Source organism: Plectropomus leopardus, chromosome 13 (assembly GCF_008729295.1).
Source record: "Plectropomus leopardus isolate mb chromosome 13, YSFRI_Pleo_2.0, whole genome shotgun sequence".
Classification (NCBI taxonomy): domain Eukaryota; kingdom Metazoa; phylum Chordata; class Actinopteri; order Perciformes; family Serranidae; genus Plectropomus; species Plectropomus leopardus.
In genome coordinates, this window is record NC_056475.1 from 19,732,260 (window position 1) to 19,743,275 (window position 11,016).

The 11,016-nt window shown below is 40.8% G+C and overlaps 1 protein-coding gene across 1 annotated transcript in view; it reads right to left on the reverse strand.

The window, feature by feature from the left end:
- Nucleotides 1-10,663, reverse strand: part of LOC121952282 (protocadherin-16-like) — a 99,290-nt gene extending 88,627 nt beyond the window's left edge. The window contains exon 1 of the mRNA XM_042498854.1: nucleotides 10,172-10,663. The gene's annotated coding sequence lies outside the window, so the exon portion shown is untranslated. The remainder of the gene's footprint in view (nucleotides 1-10,171) is intronic.
- Between the last annotated feature and the right edge of the window lie 353 nt (nucleotides 10,664-11,016).

Sequence of the window (11,016 nt, forward strand, 5' to 3'; positions counted from 1 at the left end):
AAAAGCTCTCACAACTGGTGAAACCCAACCTACGTATCTGGTTTGTGGAGAGTGGTACAATCTAAGTAAGTAAGTTTGAATTAATTATTATGGCTACTCTGAGCTGTGGCTTCACTGGTTGATCTGATACAGAGTGACAACTTATCCAGCCACAAATACATGCTATAAAAGGGAAATGTGAAACAGAAGTCTGTAAAACTGATATGAGATTCCAAATGTATCCAGTTGATCTATTATATTATCATGTGTCTTATGGTATATTGTTTTCAAATGTGATCATTATTCACATCTTAAAGTTTGTCTCTTATTTTTTCTTATCTTATTATCTATAAGATATTACAAACGCAGAGAAACCAAACTGTACCATTTCCCCCAGTTTACCTCAACACTGTGAAAGCCTTTGTTTTTAACTCTGACCATGAAATGCTGCTCTGGAGTTTTATTTTATGAGTTATTTCCTACATAAATGTCCATGTCAGTGACATCAGTGAGGCTGCAGAGATCAGGAGGGGGGGACCACGTCATCGCAGAGACTAGTCTGTTCACAGTGAGAGCGAGCCTCTGCGCCAAGAGCCTACTGAGAGTTTCAAGTCCACTCTTTGTTTTCATACTGCAGTTTTTGTTCTATTCTGAAGAGCAGAATAGAAAAGAATATCCTAAATGACACAAGTCTTATTCTTTGAAGAAGGAAGTGAATGTCACTTGTGTGTGGATTATTTTTGTTCTAATCCAAAGGTATTTGAACAGTGAGATATATTTTCATGGTTTGGCTCCATGCTCTCATTTGGATGTGAAATGATGCGGTGAAAATGAGGTTTAAGTGCTGACTTGCTGTATAAGTTTTGTTTTATTCTCAGTAATACAAGAGCAGCCCCAGTTTATCATTATGTGTCCTCGTGTTGGGATCAGTGATATTCAAGATCATTCAATAAATTCATTTTTGGTATGTTTCATTCCATTATTAGCCTCCAAGAAAACCATCAAGTGCTCCTTACAGACATTGTGTAGCTATCATAATTTATTAGTGAGGTATATTTGATTAATTCATTTTGTAGTGTAGCACTATTTCAAGTCTTGCCTGGTTGAAGTTGTCAATTCAGTCTCAATTCACTGTGCTGCTGCTGATAGTCATGTCACACTTACATTTTTGCATTTCTCCACTAACATTCTTACTCTATTCCACTGGGATATTAGTTAGAGAAAAACAACTGCAAAAGATTTTGAAACTTTGCAGAAACAGCATGACAATTCAAAGCTGGTGTGATGACTCAGATTTGTTTATTTACCCACACAGAGGATGTCAAGCTAGAATACAGTCACACACACACTTACAAACTGCACTAGGTCCCCTGTGACAAAACGTCCTAGATTTTACTGCCCGACAGGCCAGAAGGAGAAAGAGAACGACACAGTAGGAGTTGGGAGGAGGAAAGGAAAGAGTGGAACTAGGGATGCAGAAGAAAAGTTTGATTCTGACTGAGGTTTCCCTAAAAACAACACTGCCACGGTGACAGAGACAGAAACATAAAGAAGTTAACCATAGTCTGAGTGAGCGCTGAATCACACACATGCATGCAGAGGACTCACACGCACCCACATAAATAATGTACCCTCTGGACCATCCGTGAAGGCATGGAGCAAGTGAAAACACAGCCGGAGGTGATTCACTAACCTCTCAACCTTCAAGGCCACACTGACAAGTGAACGTGCACTTCTCTGATGAGTGTGTGGGCCTGTGTGTATGAAAAAAAAATTAGAGGGTGGGTGGAAATTCAAAGACTATGAGGACAAGAGAGATTGGGATAATAATACAAAACAAAGAGCACAAAGTCAGCAGAGTCAAAAAACAAAACAAAAAAGATTTGCGTGGCGAGATCTCCCTAAAGGTGAAGTAGCAGCTGCCATCTACCATAATTCATTGCCCCTCTCCATCAGACCACGTTTATTATCCCACAAGGGCAAGCTGTTCAGTCAAACCAAGTCCATGGCTCTGTCGAACATTAATACCTCACTGGTGAAACTGAGATAAATAACAGTATACTGTCTCAAAAAAACTGTTTCTTTGTTTATGATTTGCATTTTGAGTTCTTTCTGAAAAAGAACACCAATTTAGTCCTCTGTTGTAAAAAGAAGAAGAGTGGCTGGATGTATTTAAACATCAGGAAATAATCTTAACTGTTGAATGTGGAAGACATGAAAATCATTTGGCAGTATATTGTTCCACAAGCATGCTATGCATCACACACAGAGATATTTCTTTGCTTGTCATTTGGATCATTTCTGTGTAGTGAGTATTTGTATTATTGTGTAATTGGACAGCGTGCATGTCCACTGAACATAATCATCCAGTCCATGTATATTTATTCAGGATTTATTTGTTTGCACTAATTGTACAGTTTACAGCCCATGGAACACTTTAATTATATACAGACATTCAATATATAACATTAGTTTTGCTTTTTTATATATAACATTTAAATACACCTGCTCTTTTACATACTTGAGTACATAATAGTCGTGTCTATGTTTTACCTTTATTTGTCCAACTCTGTTTTCTTTGTTCCTTGTTGTTTTGTCTATTTATGTGTAACTACACTGAGAGCAGTGCAAAAAACAAAAACAAAAAAAGTAAAAAGTATGTGTTTGCATGCTTGGCCGATAAATGTGATTCTGATTCTGATGTGTGAGTATGTTTTTGGGTGTAAAGTAAAATGTTTTCATGTGATGGCGCTAGAGATTAAATGTGAGTGTTAATGTGATGTGAATGCTATGCAAATCACTGGAGAGTTCATTTAAATTTCAAATTGCGATATTTGCTAAATGATTGATCAAATTAATTGATTTCTGTCCATGATTGTGTAGTACTGATACCCACACACACTTGAGGTTATCCTCACCTCAGATGCCTAACTCCAACCGGTAACCTAACTTTAACCCAGTCATAAATCAAAACCTAAAACTTTAAAAAATAATGTTCAACTGTGTGGGGACTGCTATGGGGCCACATACAAGGTCAGTCCCCACGTGGCAATATGGACACAGTCCCCACAATGTAATTACAACATTCCGACACACACACACACACACACACACACACACACACACACACACACACAATATAATGTCAGAAGAATCACAGCATTTGTTAACGAACAAAATGAGGAAAAGTTTAAAGACATAACATTCAGCTGATAGCCAAAACAGGATCAGGAGAAGGGAAACCAAAGATCTATCTTGTAATGTAAAAACACACACACACACACACACACACACACACACGCACATGCACACACACACACACACGCAACACACGGGCAAGCACACACTTTAATCTTTTTCCCCGTTCCACCCAATGAAATAATCAGAAGCATGGCCTAACAGCAAACCAGCAGAAAGTCATATTAGGTCACGTTATTGTATCAGAAAACACACAAACATTAATCAAAGTGATAAAATGTTTTGTGGAAGACTCTGCCAGCTAACAGAGGGTGAAAAGAGGTCACACAGTATCTTCCTAAGAGAAGTGCAACAGGCTTAATTTCTGTGGGAGAGAATGGGAGTTTGGCTCTACTTTGGCTGACAGATCTGGGAAATTATCAAAATGTGTAATTACTCATCTTCAGCTCAGAATATGGGACAGAGATTTAGTTTATTAGTTATTAAATTCTCCATCAACTCTCAGGCTTGTGGCGCGCCGACAGCTGTTCTCCAAGAGAATGCCTTCGTATCATGTTACGCCATTATATTTCTTGTGGTAAGCCTGGGAATTAAGTCTGTCTGTCTTTGTTTTAATTTGCTTTACAGAGTAAAACAGACATCAATGCTTGTCAGTTAATAATATTGGAATGAAATCATGATAAAAAAGACAGAGATGGCTTTTGAGGTTCCAAATTAAAAATTAACTTTGGGGCTGATCAATAGCGCTTCGAGTGTCTGACAGAAATTTCAGTGGCAAACAACACAGAATAACATTTTTGATCCTCCAAAAGGCCACTGCTTTCAATCTCTAAGTTGTCAAGAAACAAAAAAAACTTTTCTCAGGCCAACTTTTTTCTTTTCCCTCCTTTTCTCTCACACCACCCACACACATCCAGCCTCTGAATCCCTTAACTTGCATAACACGTTGCACTACCTGAGCTGCGGCGCCCTACATGCAGCTCTCAGCTCGGTGCAAGTGTTTGAAGTTACCAGAAGCTCAGATCATCGCACTTACTTCATTAAAAACACATGAGAATCTACACAGACAAGATCTCTCTTCCTCTCTCTGCTCGGCCCGCTTGCCTCAGAGCTTAGACGCTTCTCATCCATCATCACGCTCCCACATGGGCAAAAGTTACCGCGTTTCATTCGTCTTCCCCTAGAGCTATTCCCACATACATCTCTTCATGTGACTAATGAAATTAATATATCACTTAATTCAGAAACGTGCACCTATAATTCAGATGCCTGCGCCAGTCGCCCCCTCAGTGGGAAAAGATCGATAAAGAGGTCTGAGCAGAAATATCTCTGCTGGCATCTGAAAGATCACAGTGGAACAACTTATCAATTAGTCGATTAGTGTACAGACAGAGAATTCATAAACAGTTAAGACATTTATCAAGCAAAAATGCCAAACACCTGCTGGTTTTTGACCTTTTAATAGACTAAACAGTTAGCCACAAAATAATTGAAAGATTTAGTGCTGATAGAAGTAGTCATGAGAAGCACCCCTGATGAGATATCGGCATTAATCACAAGTTTAAGTTTATCCAATTGCGTGTGTACTCGCAGGCTCAGAAGCAAACTCACTTCTTCCATCCATTTACTCCAAAAATGAGAAACCCAGAGTTCCGACAATCTAGCCACACTTTGGCACTCGGGAGCCAATGTCACAGCTCCAACCCACGTTGGAGAAGCACAGGATGGGGAAACTCGAGACAACACCAGGCTTTAGAGGACTTCCATGTGCAGCTTCCTCCAGGAATATAACAGCCCATTTCCAGTAGTCATTATCCCAGATCCAAAACTAAAGGCCTGGTCTAGTTATGCCGGCCAGTTTGGATTAACGTCTTTTGTTGAATTTGAAGATTACACTATGGCAAGTCAAGACATTTGAAACTTGGTATTTTTGGAGAGCAGTGGAACGAGTTCAAAAGCAGCACCTACTGTCCTGCACTGAGAGGCATTTTTAGCCAGTGTCTGTAGTCTTTCCAATTCAGCTGACCTGGTCATTACACTAACAGGATCAGCCTGGACTAGGACTATGAATAACGACAAAGGCGGGCACTTCAGAACTGGGCCTCAGAACAAACAAAAATGGGACTGCACCATCTGAAAACTCCAGCTAGTCAATCACTCTGTGTCTGACAGGAGAGTCCGGTCATGTCCTTTGATTGGTTGAGGCGGTCATACAGTAATATGTTCTCCAGATCAGCAGATAGATGGGTCTTCATACTGTAAGCAGGAAGGTAAGATGTGTATTTCCTCAGGGAAAAGTCTACAGTCAGAAAATAAGCCTCAGTTGAAGCTAAAAGATGAGGTATGACTCAGGACGATAATGTATCAGGGTCTGATTCATTTTGCCAGAGTTTATTAAATGTAAACCCGTTTCCACGACCACACATTGCAACTCGTACCTCATAATTCAAACATTATCATCCAAAGTTATAGCAGCAAGAATGAAGAATGAAATAAGCAAGTATAGTAAATGATGAGAAAGTGGGAACATGTTTTTAAGGGTGGCCAACAAAAACAAAATTGTGAGATTACAATCTGATGCTTTTATCTTGAAGTTTTGATACTTACTGAAGAAATTCCACCAATGCATCTATAAGCAAGAGTTACTGAAACCAACCTGATACAGCCACATTTCAATTTGTGATTTTAGGAACAACTTCCTCTGCATGCAAGCACACACAGAGCTCAAATTTTACACTGTAATTAAATGTCACGATTATAATCACGGCAAGATGGCAGACTAGTGATTGTAGCTGCCATGGCAACCATGAGGCCCTGAGGGTACAGTTAATGAAATGTGGAGCAATCAGCAAAGGGGGATTCCTTATCAATGGGAATCTTATTTTCTGACTCTACTACTCAAGCTAATAATAACTGCCTGGCCCTCCTGTGGATGGATGATGCAAACAGAAGCGGCTTTCCAGGAAACCGAAGCTACTCCATCACGCAATGCTGCAGCTTAGCACTGGTTTCAGTTCACATGGCTGCCTAATAAACATAAATTACATGAAATCCCCTCAATATTGAGTCTCTGGTTTATGCTATGACTAAGATGGTGGTCTGAGAAGTAAATAAAGACACCAACACAAACCCCAGGCATCAGCAAAGTGTACTGAGTGAAAGATGGAGGGTAAATAATTCCACTGGCTACTTGTGGAGCCAGGCAGGGGGAAACGATCCTTAGTTTTTTGTTGGCTGTCATCTGCTAACCATTCAACACTGTGTTCAGTGTGTGTTGTATTTCTATACTTGTGAGGACAAATGGCAAATTTGCCTCTCTTTGTTTTTAAGGTGTTAATTTAGCCCTTCAGCGCTTTTAAACCTGAGAAAATTGGCTTGATATCTTTCAACAACATGGAAAGAAGGCAATGGGCAAAATTACCTGCCCAATTGTTGTGTGTGTAATTTTCTGGGCATTTCTAGTCACGTTGCTTGTTGCATTTTTTTTCCCATGTTTTCGAAAGAAATCAAATTTCTTAGGTCTCATAGGTTTAAATGTGTGTGAAAAGTGTCTGAATGCAGCACAACAAAACTGATGTCATCCACGTTTTAAAGCATTAAGCATTTTGGTATTAGGAGTTAGGATTTGGGTCTGGTTAGCAAATATAAGAATATAATCTAGTGAGGTAAACTTAGACTTGTAGATGAACACATAATTTGTCTGTATGCTTCCTTGTGTGTGTGAGTGTGTGTGTGAAAGAGAGAGAGGGAGTCTCTGAGTCACTTTCCGACATTTGTACTCAGACGCAGATATCCCATGCACAGAGAAACAAAACCCAGGAAAAAACAGTTCTGGGATACAATTAGACAGATTTTTGCTTGAGCTGCAACATTTGGGTGGGAAGATGCTTTCTGTTTTTCCCCCTCACTCTTCCTCTGCTGGCAGCACTCCATGATTTGAGTTGATGAGCTGAAGCAGATATTACATCGAATCCATCCCTCACTACAGTTTTTTCTGCAATATTGCAAGTGTGTGTGGTGTCTTTGTATTCTTAATTAACAATTCAGACAACTGTGAGAAAGGATAGAATAAAATCATGTAATAAATCTTGGCGAAAAAAGACAAAATCTTCTTCTAGTGTGGGTTTTGTGGGAGCCACAAAGAGGACAACGGTGTATACAGTACAAGCAGGATTTCAGTGTCAATGTGGGTGGCGAATGCGCAATTTGATTACACTGTATATCTCCAATGTTTAAAGTACACTCTCAAGATTACTTGAGATTTGAAGAATAAAGCCTCAACTTGGACATTCCCTGAAGTAATACCATTAGAGTAAACAAAAAAGTATCCTTTAAGACTGTGGGAAGTGGTATTATATTTCATTTTGAAAAAAGGCAAAAATGATCAAAGCTTAAAGCAGAGATTTAACTATATTTCCCTGCATGCCAGCATGATTCAGAAGAGGCTTTTCTAAAACTACGAGTAGATGCACATGCGAAAACCAAGCCAAGTTTGATGCCATGTTGCTGCAAAATGCACAAACAAACCGATACACAACGGATAGAATGGGGGTTGGAGGGTAACGGGTACAATTCAGTCACCTTCCCCCAAAAATTGTAATATAGTCGTCTGTAGTAGATGCTGTTGTCGAGGGTACTCATCTATTAAGAAGACAGCCCTTAAAAGAATCAGGCCCGACCCTGACAGAGTCAGTATCATACTCATCCATTCAGCTGCACATGAAGAGCAAGGTAAACAGCTGACTGTTTACATTGTTGATAAGCTCTACAGAAAGACTTGACACTGGACTAAATGAATAGGCCTCTCTGCCTTGACATGCTTGCTACAAAACAGTAGAAACTCAGGTCGTTATGGGAATAACATGAATGAACCACTCAGCTAATAAATCAGGAAGAATCTTTCACAAGAGGGTCAAGGGTCAAGGTGGACTCTTCAACTGCCATTTCACTGTTAAAGGTCCAGTGTGTAGGATTTAGTGGCATCTAGCAGTGAGGTTGCAGAACTGAAACTTGTCCATTGTGCCAAATGTGCAGGATAACTACGGAGCCCGACAGGACTGCATGAAAATGCAAAACTGCAAAAACACCAACAAGCCCTGTCTCCAGCCAGTGGTTGGTTTGTCCTTTCTAAGATACTGTAGAAACATGGTGGACTCCGTGGAAGCAGACACGATCTGTATGTGGATATAAATGGCTCATTCTAAGGTAAAAAAAAAGATATGATTCTTATTTTCAGGTGGTTAAAAACTAGAACTGCCCTTTGAAAATCAGAGATTCAAGTAATCAGTCCAAGACCTCTCAGAAGGCAGAAATGTTGGGCATTTGCGACCCATCACTGGCACCATTACTTTACATAACTATATACTGAATGCTGCTGTCACTCTGAACGCCAAGCTGAGCCCTGTTCAAACTTAAAAACCTTGTATGGGAATCAAACCTAATCTCATAATATGCATATTGAACTGACAAACCTGATTAAACCGATATCACTGACTTTGATACAGCCCTATTAAAAACTAATGAAAACATAGTCGTGAATAGCCTATACCATTTCTGTTAGTAGATGTCCCTAAATCCTGCAAATTAGATCATCAAATAGTTGTCTACGCTCAAACTTAGAAATCATGTTTTCATAATTGCATCCTCTAAAAAAATCTTCTTCATGACTTCAACAATCAGACCAAGACAAAACTCTAGAAAATTCTCAACTGACAACAATTGTGAAAAGTATCCAGAGTTTGGCCCAGTCCTGCTCCTGTATACAAGCTCGACTAAGCAGCCGATGTGAGTAATTATAAGTTGTTTGTACAAACATAAGCTCTACTCAGTTGAAGCCGCACCAACAGATATCCATATGGTTCCTGTTAGAAAATGTCTTGCTGCACGCCTCATCACTCTGCAAGAAACCAAAATCTTACTGGTTACATGCAGTACCAGAGGCTGAGGCCAGTGTGCTGCAGAGCTGGAGCACATGAGACCATGTAAGTGGATAGTGTAATAATGCAAAGATCCGTATCCCTCCTAACAGCGGAGAACCGGGAGCTGCGGATGCCAGCAGACACCAGATATGACTGGAATAACTATTGTGGTTTGGTACTTAAATATGCCCCTACGATCCTGTTTTTAGCTTTTGGCCGTGCAAACATATATGGACAGACGTAGCTGCTATAAATACACTTCATGATAAAAAAAAAAAATGTCAAAGTATTTCCTAGATATTCAAACTAACTAGAATCCTCTTAGACTTCTTATTTTTTATATTTAACATATTATACAGACTTAAGTGTCTGCTAAAATAGTCCCACTGCCATTTTCTGCTTCTGTTCTAATAATCACACATAAAATTGGAAACCTACACCATCTTCAGCAGAGCAGGCACTGCTGCAGCTAATGATTTTAGTGCCTTGCTTAAAGGCACACAGCATTGCTTTGAATTCTCTCCACTAGTGATGCCTCACAGACAGTCTCTTTAGATTCTGTCACATCATTTAGTCTCCCCAGAAAAAAGTATGCTGGCCCATTTTATGTGCTTCGTGGTGTTTCCCTTTAAGTGGTCCTGTCCTCCCTCCAAAACAAAGTGTAGGAAACCCTGAAGAGGAAACCACTGACTTACTGTCATCAAATAGTTCCATAAGACACAATGAGCCTATACCCTGGCCCACTAGAATAACCTCCCTTTTATGTTTAGCATATATTTTACACTCTGCTCTTTTTTTCAAGCTTGCTGTTTGGCTGGTTTGGCTGTGAATGGTAATCAATAATCAATATGCTGCATCATCAGGATCCATTGATCTTCTTGTACTATTGTAGCCTCTAGTATGGTCTCCCCACATTTCAGTTAGCCTGACCAGCTACCAGCTCATGCAAGGTGCAGATGCAGGGTGCACCCATCTGCATGGAGAACCCAGAAAAGCTCATTTCTCTACCTTCATCTCTTTCTGATCACATGCATCAGTGACCACAGAGGGTGAGAATAAAAGGACCTGTCACTTACATTCATCTGACCCACTCCGCAGCTCTGGATGTGCGCTCTGGATCCCCCCTCCAAAACTGATTAGTATGCAAACGGGTTTCCAATTCACCGACAGACAATCCACCAGGACAAAATCTTGAATGGAGCCGAGCTGGCCAGCTGGACCGGGCTTTTTTTGTTTGTTTGTTTTCACATAATATCCACAAAAAAATGACAGTTGAGCCAATTCCACAGATTTTCTTATCCGGTAGGTTTTACTCCTCCAGTGAAGGGTCTTTTTTTGGCGTGTCGGTTCCCGTGTCAGGTGAGCGCGTTTGGATCAGCTGGGAAGCTCTTCGGTTTCTTTGCAGTGTGCAGAAGAAAAGAGCCGTCTGTGGCCCTGCAGTGCTCTGCCCGCTCTCTCGCTGATGTTAAACGTTTCTCTCCTCTTTTTCTCTCTCTCAGCATCCAGTCACTCAGACACGGCGCGTGTGTGTGTGTGTATGTGCTGAGCCAGAGCCGCTTCAGGGCACCGTGCACCTCACCGACTGAAAGCCGACTCCTCCGCCACAAGGCCCAGCCCCCCTACTCTCCTCCCCCTCCTCCTCCTCTTCCTCCTCCTCCCTACACTGACTTGGGTTGCTAATTTATTCGGGTAGCTACACAAAAGGGGGGACAGGGGAGAGGGAGGCTGTGGAGTACATTGGGGAGTGAGAGGAGAGAGGAGATCGGAGAGCAGACTTTGGTGCCCCCCAGCTCCGTTCAGTGGAAGTATTCTCTGAGACAAAGAAGCGCACCATGCGCCATCAAAAGAGGGGTTCAGCTCAGCATGGCACATTATGTATGAAAATGAGTCATTATTAACAGCAGCATTTCTGTTTCCCCTC